At 41.6% G+C, this 14,445-nt stretch overlaps 1 protein-coding gene across 1 annotated transcript in view; it reads left to right on the top strand.

Annotated features, from left to right (window-relative positions):
• Positions 1–12,867: 12,867 nt before the first annotated feature.
• Positions 12,868–14,445, top strand: part of Asip (agouti signaling protein) — a 111,703-nt gene continuing 110,125 nt past the window's right edge. Inside the window, exon 1 of the mRNA XM_047542297.1 lies at positions 12,868–12,963. The gene's annotated coding sequence lies outside the window, so the exon portion shown is untranslated. The remainder of the gene's footprint in view (positions 12,964–14,445) is intronic.

Here is a 14,445-nt window from a genome sequence, read left to right as displayed (position 1 = left end):
TTTTGTGGTTGACAAGAATGAAGTATAATTTGCAATGCCCTCACTGAACTTACCCAAAGAACCGGGACCTTGGATTCAGTGTGTAGTCCCTGAAGGGTAAAGAGAAATACTATCAGGAGTTGAGCAAAGGTTAGCTCCAGCTTTTTTCTTTCTTTTGACAGTACTATGGATTGAATCTAGGGCTTTGTGCATGCCAGGCAAGTGCCCATTAGCTCCAACTTTTGTAAGTCACCTGAGAGTAAGTGCATTATTAAAGTTTCTAAAACCAGGGTCAGGTCTTTGTTGGATAGATTTGAGGGCCCAACAACTTCAGGAGTCTACCCCCTATTATGATCATAGTAAGTCAGGGGATGTAGGAGGAAGGCAAGGTGTCATGTTGATCTTGGCTCTTACAATAACCCATTCTTGCAATTTTGGGAAGCTCAAGACAAAGTCCCAAGCACAAATTGCTGATTAAACACAACCTTGTAAATACTTTCAACAGCATCCTAAAAGAGAAACCTTCTTTATTAGACTTTTTGTTTTCCTTCTCATCCTAGATAATACCTATATAAGAAAGTGAGGGAAACCCGTATTTATGTTTTATTTTGCTTTTGCAGTGCTGGGATTGAACTCAGAGCCTCATACCTACTGTCCCAGCAGCACTCCTTCCCCAATTTCCTGCAAACCATCCCTGCTGGCATATCAGTAAGGAAGGTAACGCTCTGGGACTAACACAAATTCTGACATTTAAAGTCCCCAAGCAGATCCAAATCCACGTTTCCCAAACTAGGCTCATATAGTCTAGGCTTTTAAAAGGGGTCTTTCACATGAGTTTCTTTTTAATGCTTATGGATTCTACCTCAGCAGCACCTTGGATTCCCTCTTAAAGAAACTTTATCTATTTAGATACACAGCAAACAAGTAGATGAAGGACTGCTTGTTTAATATTTCTAAGATGTAGGGTATGTCTGTTGGTTAGAAAAATGAGTAAATAAGGACAGTTATCTCTTGGGCGGCATCTGGTCAGAAAGTTTTCAGGGGATCCAGATATTTCAATGATTAAGTAGTCTTGTTCTTTTAACCAGTTTTGTTTGAACCTTTCACTGTTCTGGGCCTGAGAGGAGTCCAGCTGGGTGGAGAATCCAAGAGGAGTCCACGGACAGGAAGTCTCTGGAGCAGGAGGTCTGCCCCACTTGTGAGTACTGGGCTGCCAGGATTAGGGTAGGCACATCTCTTTCACTCCCAAGAGCTTGTCCCTTGGCTGGCCCTTCTTTCTCATACTTCCCAGACCCTGCGATCTTCACTGCACAGCAAATCATATGGTTTTGATTCTGGGTTCTTGGTTTACGGAGAGCTTTTTATGTCTCCAGTGGCAGGAAGCCCTCTAACCTCTTTAAGTAGCTCTTCTGTCATCTAAGAGAGGAGGCCAGCTCTTTTAGACTCCCTCACCAGCTGGGCATGAGAACCTGTTGGAGGACAATGTGAAGTATGGAGAAAGGGTAATGAGAGTGACTGTAGGGCGAGATACCCTGGGTTCACAGAGGTGAACTCCAGGTTTAAGCACTTATAGGTTTGATCCAGAGTAGGGACTTTTTCCCCTCTGTACTGTTGGGGTATCTCGCACAAATATCCATGAGAGACACATCTCTGAGTTCAAGTAAATGTTTATTGACAAAGAAAATCTACCAGGCTGCCCTTCTGCAAGGCGCAGCAGCCTGCTGGATAAAACTTCTTAATTATATAGCCATGTACAATGGAGTAGTTAAAAAATAACCCATCTGGTCCTGTGACTGTTATTTGGCATCTTTGCTGTGGTTTCAGTAGTTAAGGACTCTTTAGGGACAGGCCTAACAAGAAGGTCATGCCTGGGTGGGCAGGTTCTGATTTTCAAAATGGAGTTACTTTGGCCTAAGGACCTAACATGTACTACCTCTGAATTTCCATCTGAGTCTTCCTGTGAGATAGAGGGTAGTATCCTCTGATATAAGTTACCACACAAATCTTCTAATTTAATAGATTGAAGCTCCAGTCTCTTGAATGACTGGGGTTAGAAAAATATCAGATGAGCTTCAATGAAGTTCACTGGAAGAAAGTTCTGTATTTTGAGGGTAAGAAGGTGAAAGCCAGGGAAGTCAATTACTTCTCAGAAGGGATCAAAGCTAATCTTGGGTGAAAGGGGTGAAGGAATAATGACACACTGAGGAAAACCTTAAAGCAATTATTTTATTTGGTTGTATAATGCCTTATAGTTTTCAGTCACTTGTTCTTGTTTCAGAACCTGTGTAGACTTCCTGATCTCTCTGCTTGGAAGACTTTCCAAACAAATCCCAGTATGACTGACTCCTTCTTGTCCTTCAGATTTCAAGCATCTCCTCCTCAGAGAGGATGTGTCTGACCAACCTATCTCAAGTTATACCCACTTCACTCCCTATCCTCTTACCCTATTTTCTTCTAGAACTCTTCACTATCTGAAATTATCTTCTTTACTTGTTTGGGACTAGTTCTTTAACCATAATGTAGGTTCAGCCTCCTCAATGTCTAGTGTAGAGCCTGAAGAACAACAGGTGCTTGAGAAACATGTACTGAATGAGGAGAATAATGAATGGAGGACTAGGGCGGGAGATCTAGCCCAGGAAAGCTAGGTAAAATTGGAATGGTATGCATATGGCCAGAAAGAATAGAAATGATCGAGAGAGCTGGGCATGGTGGCACACACCTGTAATCCCAGCTACTTGGGAGGCTGAGACAGGAAGATGACAAGTTTGAGGCCAGCTTGGGCAACTTAGCAAGACCCTGTCTCAAAGTAAATTTTTTTAAAAAAGGGATAGGGATGTGACAGTGGTCCAATCTATGTTTGAACATAGCCCTTGCTCTCTGCCACTGAGGCTTATCTTAAAACAGTCATGTTTTTTCATCTTCTCCCTCTCCCAAATTAACAAGTGAATCACAATCCCCCTACAGGGAACACCTGGAATGTAGCCTGTGAATAAAAAGCCCTTGGTTCTCCCAGTTGGGCAGAATCACAGCCTCTGGGATGGGAGTCGCCTGTGCTTCTTCTTTGCTAGCAAAGCCACAAAATTTCTTTTGCCATTTTCTCAAAACCATGTTCTCATTATCGAATTGGCATCAGGGACAAGAACTGAGCTTTCACTAACAGGGATATAGCCAAGTGGTAAAGCACTTGCTTGGCGTGTCAAGGGCCTGCTTTCAATCCCTAGCACTCCAAAGAGAAAAGAAAGAGAAAGAAATAATCAGGAGAGGAATTTGGGCCAGTAACCAAAATCTCCTGAGAAGTAGAAATAGAAAATTAAAAAAGAACGACCACATTTTGCCTGATGTCTCGCAGTTTTCATCATATTCAACAAGGGTTTAAGTACTTTGGTAATCCTGCATTAAGAGCTGGGATTCAGAGATGAATGAAGTCACAGTCTGCAAAAGATAGGAAGGGAAAGTAAACTTAGGGGTTGCTCTTTCCGGGGTTTTTAAGTCATTCACTGAGTTCACCATCTTACAGGGAGACACATATAGCAACATGAAAATGGGATAAGGACTATCAGGGGTATAAATGAACTTCAAGAAGGTGAACATGTCCAGGGAAACTACAGAGGACATGAAATTTGACTTGAGCCTTGAAGATGAGTAAAGAGTTCATCACGCAAGGAGGGAAAAATAAAAGCAAGGTGACAGACTGAGAAAAGGCCTGGAGGAATTGAAGGGTTATGGAAAATAATATTCCTACAAGACAGCCCCACGGGAAAAGCTGGAAAGACCATGTGGCTGGGGAGGAGAGAGGGAAATTAGCTAAACATCAAACCTCTCCCAGTAAATCCTTTCCCAGTAACAATGGGTCCCAGGGAAAAAGAGCAAACTTTTATACATTCCGAGTCATGCCCAGCATCTCCACCAAAAGTAAATATTCATCCCCTCCCAGCCACAGTGGGTCCTGAAGGGAGGAAGCAAATACTGAAACACCAGGCCTGGGCTTTTGCCCTTTCCCACTGCCAATGCGTCCTGGCAGGAGAAAAGCAACTAGTGAAGCTCTGGGTAACAATGGGTCCCAGAGGAAGAAGATAAGCAGTGAAGACCGAGTTCTGAGCTTTTCCCAGTGACAGTGAGTTTTGGACTTTTTATAACTTTTTTCCTGACTGCCCAGACTGACACATTCTGCCTCAGTCTCCAGTGATTAATTCACCCTCATTGTAAACTACAAAACTAAAACCCCTTCTGTAACCAGTGGCCATTTTTGTACCCAGAAGATGAGCCCTTCCAGTGTCTGATTGATTAACTCTCCTGTGGAATACAGAAAGCTTGCTGATCCGTTTGAGGTCTGCTTTCGTCCCTGTTATTTATATTTTCATTATGGTGCCGAAACCGTGTTGGTTATTTTTGCTTACGGGAATGAAACCCCTCGTTATGCCTGTAAGACAGCAAGAAGACCAAATTGTTGATCTTGACAAAGCACAGCGTGCAAGGGGAAATGGATGGATACAAGGCGAGAAATATGGGTAGAATTAAGTGGTGAAGGCCTGGCTGCATTATGGGCTATGTTAAAAAATGTGGACTTAGGTCAGCACAACCTAGGTTTTATCATAAAATTCTTGGATCGCCATGTAACCCCTAATGAATGGTGGTATGTAAACAAATTTTCTACATCTATGACAAAAACCAATCAAAGGACTCGACTTGACGTCCAGAAGTATGAAGGTATCTTACAGGTGTGGCCTTAATACAGTCCAGCTAAGAGACTAGTAGAAGTGCTGGTCCAGGATGCTGGGACCTCAGCCCTCACTCAGAGCCAGAGAGCCAGTGAAGGAGACCTACAAAACCCTCAGGGAAAAAGGGAGCTCAGGAATCTGACCTGTCACAATCTTCCTTATCTTCCCAAATTCCCCTGCCTGCCCAAAGTAAGCCCACCAAAAGTAAATGACAACTCCTCCCATGACCTGGCCCTGCTAAACCCTATAAGACTCTACCGCCATTTTCCCCTTGAAAATGTGCCCCTCCATTGCTTATTAAAGCATTGCTGATCCATTGAGGTCTGTCTCCCTTTCTTTTTCTTTTTGTATCTTCTTTCATTTGCTTTCAGCCAGGCCAGGATACTCTCCACATCCCACGAACCACAAAGGTTCCAGGTATCCCTGACATGGGCTGGCACCCATGGACAGACTAGGATGAAATGAATGACATACATCTTGAGTGCAAAATTCAAAGGGGTGCCAAAATCTCAATAATTAAAATTAATTATATTTTCATGAAATATTAAAAATAAGTATGCAAAGGAAATCATCGATCAAAGGAGTTCTCTTCTACTTTTCTATTAACCAGCTTGTTATTCAGTGGTTAGATGGGATTCTGGAATAACTTTATCCTGGATTCTTCAAATCTCAGATCAGGGAATGGGAAGACCTGAACTAGGCCAGCCCTCAGGAATTGGAATCTGAGATTACTAACAGGGCCCTCCCCAGGGACCCCATACAGAAGAAGGGGGAACCCAAGTTTGCTGTTCAATTCTAACCCAAAGTAGCCTCCAATGTGAGGTTGGAGCAGTGTCAGTATGGATTTCTACCCACTGTCCAGTGTCCTTCCTCTTCTTGAAGAGTCCCCATACTTCCAAACAAGGCCTTAGATAAAGTACTGTTTCAGTGTTTGATAGGATAACTTGCCTGGGGAACTGACGGTCTAATTCCTGTGGTGTCAGACATTTCTGCTCTTCATTAAAGAATGGATCATTCCTCTTTTTCATAGTCCTCATCTCCAAAGAATAACCAGGGCTTTTTGTTTTGGAGATCAGGCCTTCTTTCATCTCAGAGAAAGAAAAACAGAAATCAGTAGAGATTTGTTTTTTAAATCAGTCTGTGCTCTCAGAGGTGATAAAGTTGTTTTGACTGAAAGAAAGAAGGACAGTCAGGATTAAAGGAGGGCTGGAGAGAACATTTCCTGAGCCTGACTTTGAGAAGATGGTGCTGAGGAGCACTGTGGCCTCCCAGCATGACTGGGTCCTGCTCCAGCTCTTTGCAGACCCCTGGGACTGTGGGGGTTTGAATGGGAATATGTGCTCAGGAGGAGAGCAAAGGACTGCCATTGGGAGCATCAGCAGAGGTCTCCATGCTCCCGCTAGGTCAGGAGAAAGGGTCTTGGTAGAAACCCATCCTCATGGGCAAAGAGCACCAAGAATGGCAGGCACCAACTGAGAGATGTCTTCTCCCAAATACCTGTAAGCTCTTGAAAAGAGCCCCAAATTAAATTTTTTTCACCCAATTGTTAGATAAGAACCAAGGGTATTTAATTTAGAAAACTAAAAAATTTTGGCATTTCCACAACCTATCAAGGATCAAAGTTATACCTGTTAACAGTATTTAAGACCAGTCTCAACTCTTTCCTTTAAAGTGTTCATGCTTCCTGGATCAAAGAAGCCTCCAGCTTTATTTGTTTAACCCTGCCTGTCAGGAGTTGGGGGCTGGAAGTGTTCCAGGATACATGCATATGGATGTGCAGTGATATGCGTGCTGTTCTGTGAGTGAACCTTGGCCTGGGGCACTCAATTCCAGTCCCTCCCTCATCAATTCAGTGGAAGCCTGAGTTAAAGAAACATCAACCTGAAGAAAGAAGAAAAGAAGCCGGACAGAAGTGGCACACAGAACCGGGATTGCTCAGGAATGGGGTTCGCCAAGCCCTGTGGCGCAACCCATCCAGAGGTCCACACTGCCCCCAGGTGGCCACATAGGAGCTCTGCTCTGCACTTGGTGTAGGGACAGGACAGCGTGAGATGTGGGGTATCTCTTCCACAAGGAGCTCTTTGAAGACCCAGTAGTAGGCAAACAAGGGGAGAAGCCAAGTCCCATCACTACCAAGTTGGTCCCTGAAATACTTACATAATGTCTTTTTACGATGTCACTATGACTTTGCTGGCATAAATTTAAAATAGATTCATAGAAACAGATTCAGTTCAATAACTAAAATGCTCAGGGAATTGAGGCAAGAGAAGGCTAGATAACTGAGGTTTAGCAAAAATAAATTTTCACCTTTGAAGAAATTTTTAAGTTAAGACTATTTTTTTGACAGTCAGCCATTCAATTATTAGAGGCTTCATTTATGCCATGGACTAAGAAACAGGATATAATGCTATTGTAATGTAATTATAAGAAATAACAAATAGCAATAATAAGTAAGCAATAAATATTGCTATATATTATTGTAGCAATAACATCAAAAGTAAATGTGTTCTACATACTGATAAAGGTACACCTGAGATATGCAAGCACCTAACAGGCCAGGAGATGGGAATATCAGGGAAAAATTCATGGGAGAAATTATATCTGAGTGGAATTTTAAATGATAAATAGTATTTATCCATGTAGGGAGCAGGGGGTTGATGGCAGAAAGAGACTACATTTCAGACAGAAAGGCCAATGCTAGCAAAAATATGGAGGGAAATAAGAGTGAGAGCAGGAGGAGCCCAGAGAAGCAGAAAAAGCAGACAGCAAGGGCCTTACACATAATGGTTAAAGAGTCTGGATCGTATCCTGTGGTATCATTGAAGAACACATGGGCAGGTTTAATTTTACAAATAACATGCTAGCAGAAAAGTGAATGGTACATTGATGTGACACATCTGGAGACAGAGACCAGAGAAAATAATCTAGGAGAAAGCAAAATAATACAGAGGCCGGAGGGAGAACAAATGAGCACCTGGATTAGTGAATGTGAGGAAGAAACAACAGATCTAAGGCCTTGGATGCAACTGGATGAGAGCAAAGGAAGAGGCAAGGAAGGCTTTCTGGTGTCTCGCTCAGGTGACTGTGCGATGATGTTAAACCTGATGAGATGCAAAATCCCAAAAGCCAAGCAAGGCTTAGCACAAAAGGGGAGTCTGCCCCGAGGTATCTGTGGGAATGCTGAAATCAAGATGTCTACGAATCTTCAGAAATAAAAACCTGAAGTTCTAGGGTAAGATCTAAACTAGACATGCAGATTTGGGTGTTATTAGTATATAAATGGTAATTAAAATCAGGGGAACCGATGAAATTACCCAGGGAGAATGGGAATGAAACAAGGATAGAGACCCAGGAACTAAAGCCTGGAATGGGTTAGGAAAGCATCGGTGATGTCCTCTTGAATATTTTTCTAGGGCTTTGAAGTTTATGGACTGCTTTCATATCCATTATCTTAATTCTCTTCTGAGGGGTTCTGTAAACTGTTAAAATTGTTGGAATGATATCAAGGCTGCAAGAGATCCACTAGGCAGGCAAGAGATGAGGGTCTGTTATGGTTTGGATATGAACTGTCCACCAAAAGCTCCTGTGTTAATGAAGAAATGTTTGGAGGTGAAATGATTGGATTTTGAGAGACACAACCTAGCATTCCTTCCTAGTTTGAATGGACTGGGTGGTAACTGTAGGCAGGTGAGACAGGCTAGAGGAGGTGGGTCACTGGTGACATGTCCTGGAAGGGTTCGTCTTCCTTGCAATACCTTTCCCCTTCCCTCTCTCTGCTTCTTGTCGGCCACAAAGGGAGCAGGCTCCTCTGCCACACCCTTCTGCCATAATGTTCTGTCTCACCTTGGGCCCAGAGCCGTGGACTTGGCCATCCATGAACTAAACCTCTGGAACTGTAAGCCAAAATACATTTTTTCCTCCTCTAAATTGTTCTTGTCAGGCATTTTGGTCTCAGAGACAGAAAGCTAACATAGGCTTTTTTTAAAAAATAATAATTATTTATTTATTTTGATTCATTGTAAACAAATGGGGTACAACTTGTTTCTCTGGTTGTACACGAAGGAGAGTCATACCATTTGTATAATCATACATGTACACAGGGTAATGATGTTTATCTCATTCTTTTATTTTTCCTTCCTCCACCCCTCCCACCCCTCTTTTTCCTCTATATAATCCATCCTTCCTCCATTCTTGCCTCCCTCCCACCCCCCATTATGTATCATCATCCACTTATCAGAGAGATCATTCGTCCTTTGGTTTTTTGGGATTGGCTTATCTCACTTAGCATGATATTCTCCAACTTCATTCATTTGCCTGCAAATGCCATGAAATTATTCTTCTTTATGGCTGAGTATTATTCCATTGTGTATATATACCACAGTTTCTTTATCCATTCATCAAGTGAAGGGCATCTAGGTTGGTTCCACAATCTAGCTATTGTGAATTCAGCAGCTGTGAACATTGGTGTGGCTTAACATAGGCTCTTATATTTTATCAAAGAGGATATTTATTTCCAGCTGTAGGCTTGAAACCCTAGGTGATCATGACACCTTATGATTCCTAAGAGGACTTGAAACACTTGTGTAGACTCCTGGTTAAGAGTATAGCCGGCCTGTGGGCCTGGGTTAGAAAGACTGTTGGGGATAGTGGCAGAGCTAACAGAAACTCTGCAGGGGCCTCATCTTCAGAAGCAGGTGCAGCCTGCCTGCCTCTGCATGTCCTGAAGACAGACCCCAGCAGAGAAAAGACTACAGGCAAGGAAGAAAGGCATCGTTTCCAGGAGCAAAAATAAAGCAGCAAGAGTACCTACTCTTTACTGAGTGCCTGGGATCAGTCAGGCATTAAGGCTGACCTGGCCTTCCAAGGAGGTTTGTGGGACAACATGGCACAAGGTAGGGCAGAGGGATGAAAGCAGTGAGTTGACTCCCTCCTCCTATGGTGGAGCCCTTCCTTCCTCCTGGTGGTCTCACTACTCCGAATGTACTTGCACAGCAGTTCAGAGTCACCGTGTTATATTAGGTGCTTATTCACATGCTCCCTTGGGTTCCTTAGATTTTTCATCTGTGTGGCTTCTTTAGGGTTTTCCTTGTACTTAGAGGAAAAGGTAGATACCCACATGGCCAGAGGTCCCAGGCACCAGAGACCGAGGATGTTGTGGAAAACCCTTGGCTCTGCTCTTTGTTGCTTGAGTGATCAAGAGTAAGGTTGTGGGTTGGGGTTGTGGCTCAGTGGTGGAGTGCTTGCCTAGCATGTGTGAGGCACTGGGTTTGATTCTCAGCACCACATATAAATAGATAAAGGCATTGTATCCATACACAATTAAAAATAAAAAAAAGAGTAAGTTTGTTTTTTGTTTTTACCTTCCTGAGACTCAGTTTTCTCATCTGAAAAATGCCTTACAGGGTTGTAGTATTAGGGAAAACTCAAAAAGCTCAAGTAAATGGCAGTCTTAATCACATTCTTATGGTAGTTCTATCTACTACAAATATTTGTTAACTTTTAAAAAATTGCACCATTAAAACAACCTCTGTAGGTTCAAGATCTAAAACCTCTATTATAGTGCTTGTAGGGAGAAATATGATTCTCACCTATTATCAGTCATTATTATAATCTGAATTGATTTAGGTCAAACTGGGCAGAGATGAGACACAAACAATAACTTTGGTGGGGCTGGAAGTGGAGAAAATAAATGTTTTCCAAATACAATCATTTGGACAGTAACATCTGAATTTCAACCATTTTACTCACCTACCCATATTATTATTAATATTTTTCTTGAAATCAACTAACTCTTCCAAAACTTAAGTTTAAACTTAAAATGTAAAAAGAAAAATTTATGTCATATTAGTGTTAGTTAACATATACAGAATGTAATCCCAGAAAAAAAATAACAAAATAGCCACCAAATTCTAAATAACTACTCTTGCTAGAGGTAAACTTTAAGCATATGTGACTTTTTTATACAGTTCTTAAGAGCATAATTACTCCTTACAGGAATATGATATTTCTGGTCAGTGTTACAAATAATAATTTACATGACTTTCCACTTTTGAAACAGGAATGTTCTTTTATTCATATTTATTTTCTTAAGGACCTATCCTATATTGCTTTGTACATTGAGGTCGCAAATTAAAATTAGGTTGAATTGACTCGGTATCCCAGAGTATGAAACTGAAGGAGAAAAAAAAAAGTGGAACTTAAAATTACTGGCAAGCAAGATTCAGGCTGACTAAAAGAACTAAGAAGAAACCAAAACTGGACAATATCTTTTCTATATATCAGGCTTTGCTCACATAATTCTTACCACAGGTTATATGTTAACTTTTGTTATATGTTAGAAAGTTATCATTACTCCCAGGAACACTGTCATGTTGATAGGATAACTGACCAAAACTGAAATAGTCTTATTCCTGAAGCCATACAAAGGAACCTGGAAGTGACACTTTTTTTTTTTCCAGCCATGGGGCATGTTAAGATAATAGTGTGCTATCAGTCATTCTGTACTGCCCCAGAGCTGGGATTTTGGCTCAAACCCCTTCTGCGTGGGAAGAATGTCACAGCAGAATTTTTTTTTTTTTTTTTTTGCGGTGCTGGGGATCGAACCCAGGGACTTGTGCTTGCAACACAAGCACTCTACCGACTGAGTTATCTCCCCAGCCCTCATAGCAGAATTTAAGTCATTTGTTGCCTCTTCTGTGTTTTATAATTGTGGTGCATTAGGTAAAACTCTCCTTTTCCCTAAGGTAGGGTTTTACTATTTTCAGGCTAATTAGTATGATCCCCCCAACCCCCATGCAAGAACTAAAATGAAAGCATTCCAATTTGAGAAAGGGAAAAGAGCTGGGAATGTAGCTCATTGGTAAAGTACTTGCCTAGCATGTGGGGGGCCCTGGATCACACCAACCCCCGGTACCATAAAAAAAAAAGTTAATTAATTAAGACGTTTACAAACTGCTGATGGGTTTCTTCCTCTCAGATTTTAAGTCCTGATGATAGGATTGTGTCTTATTCATCTGTTTATCCCCACTGACTAAAGGGTCCACAGTGGCTGATCAATAAATATGTCAAATGAAATATTGTAGCATTAGAGGTGTGAAATTGGTGGTATAGGTAATAAGTACTAGAGAATTTCAGAAAAATAAGAAATCATTGTAGATCAAGATGGTTAGGGACGGTCCTACGGAAGGTAAAGGAAATTTCCATGGAAGAATTTAACTCTCTAGACAGAGACAGGATAGAATACAGAAAAACCCTGGACTTCCAAATCACTTAAACTCCATAAGCTTCAATTTCTCATCTATACAAAATAATTTTTTAAATGGAGACAGTAAACCTACATCATATGTAAAGGGTAAATGATATAGCTAAGAAGTGGTTAGCAAGAGTGACACACGAAGTATATTTTCCTCTGTAATTTATATTTCTTTTAAGGAATAGACATCTTCCAGATTTGAAAACTTTCTGATAGCGTCCTGGAGTTCATGGTATTAACTTTCTGACTTCCAGTACAGATGGAATGGCCTTTCCCATCATTCCATCTTAAGAGCAACTATCCTCCAGAATTCCAAAAAGCCAAGGGAACTGGGGAATTATTGACTTCTTCCCTGGGCTCACATATATCACTTTTGAGGCAGAGTTCTTTACCACAAAGTGCTCCCCTAGATTCAGATGCAGTTCATGTGCACTGAGCCCCACCAGATACCATTAACTCAACTCATATTGTGGTAATTCCATTGAGGAAATTATTTAGCCACATTATTGACAAAGTAACTTGAGGATTGGTGAAGACAGATAAACCAGCTCAAATCACAGAGCAGGTATGTGGCAGCTACATGTGAAAACAGGTCTTCTGATCCTCTTTCTGCTATATCCTGACATGTCCAGAAACCCTAACCATAACAGGAACCAAGCATAGATCTTCTCCCAAGGAAAGGAGGAGGCTTATGAACTCCACTTACATGAGGCAGATTCTAGGGCTGAGATGGTATGCAATACAGCAGAGAACTTCCAGTGTTTCACAAGGGGAAGTACCTTCCTTCTGGGTGTACACACTGAAGCAAGTGAGCATGCTTACGTGGCATGTGCAGCCCCACCTCCCCATGGCAGGGGTTTGGACAAGGCAACAGCATCTTAACAACCTATTTAAACCAACTTGCAACAACTGGCAACCCAGCATCATTCCCAGACGGTGTGCATCCTTGAGCCTCCACAGATTTAGAAGAGAGAATTGGTAACTGAAACATTCAGGAACCAGGGTGTCCAGGAGGTATGTAATTAATTCTATCCAGATGTTCAGATTTTTTTTCTTTCTCTTCTTATTCTTTCTTTTATCAATTACATTCAAAGAGGGAACAAGTTGTTTTCACCTTATCAAGGAAAGTGGGAAGAACATTGCTTCTTTCCTTCCTAGGCAGGTCTACACCAAAGGATCAAGAGGCTAACAGCATCTGGGTAATACAAGGTGGTATCTGAGTTATCGGAGAGCACTTTGCACACACAGGAGAATCACTAGATAAATAAATGGCATTGCAATCACTGTAGCAAAATCCAACTGAAGGTCTGCAAGATCACTTTAATTTACAACTTCTGAACTATAGTGAAGGGAAACCATTTGTTTTTAAATCCTTCTAGGAAACTATGCTGGGCAAATAGGTCCAAAGAGTCAAATGTGCATGTTATTTCTTTGAAGGGGAAAGGCTGTCCAAGGCATAACTATGAAATTTTATCTCATGGCAACTGAGCAGCCTGAACGTCTGGGCAGCTTTGTTGTGCTATGTGGTTAACAACCAGGTCATTAGATAATGCACAAAACCCTCCTCCAGCAGCCCAGATCTCCTGGGGTTAACTCTTACTGTGGGGCTAAGATGAAGAAAAACAGATCTTCCTAAGTTGCAGCCTCACAAACCCTTCATCCCATACCTGAGCTCCTGCTCCCTGCAAGAGAAACCTGAGGAAAGATAGCGCTGGCAGCAGAGAGAGAGAGAAGCTGCTTCTGACTGCAAGCTGTGGGCATCAAGCTAGAAAGCAGTGCTGAGACACAGAACCCGGAACAAATGATTCTGGGAAATGGGAAGCCAAGGTCAGAAAGGATCTTACTTTCCTCCTCTTGAAAAGATACACCTTTTCATCTGGATGGGTGAGTTTCAAAATTCTCAGTCCTTCGACTATTTGAACAGAGCAAGAGTCTCACCTATTTAGCAGATCAAATAAACAAGCAAGAAAACCAAACCAAACCAAAACATCGTTGAGATGTTTTGTTGAATCCCCTCTGATTATTCATAACTCCCTTCGTGAATGTTTGTTTCGGTGCTTTTAAATTTTGACTCAAATCCGCAGTGGAAAATGTTTCAAGGGGAAAGGAAACGAACAAAACCGACCAACGCATTTGTGTGCATTGCATTTTGACCCAGCCCACGGAAGGATTGGAAGAATCTCCACAGATTCCATTCTAAGGACCATCAATCTGAACACTACATCTTGATTTCAGAGTCTTTCCTTTGATTTGGAATTATCTGTTATTGACCACAGACAGCAGCTACTGATGATTCCTGGGACAGGGCCCATTAGAGTGAGAGGTGAGCCCCAATGGGGAAAGAAGAAATTTCTTTTTCTCTCTCAGTGTGTGTCTTAGTATAATACTACAGTATAGTAATATCTATGGACTCAATTTCTAATCCTCCTCTTATTATTCCTTGTGTATTCCCTCTCCATTAAAAATTTTATTTGTTTGTTTCTTCTGTAGTAAAAC

The sequence above is a fragment of the Sciurus carolinensis genome, chromosome 2, assembly GCF_902686445.1.
Source record: "Sciurus carolinensis chromosome 2, mSciCar1.2, whole genome shotgun sequence".
Taxonomy (NCBI): domain Eukaryota; kingdom Metazoa; phylum Chordata; class Mammalia; order Rodentia; family Sciuridae; genus Sciurus; species Sciurus carolinensis.
This window is presented reverse-complemented; position numbering and strand designations above follow the sequence as displayed.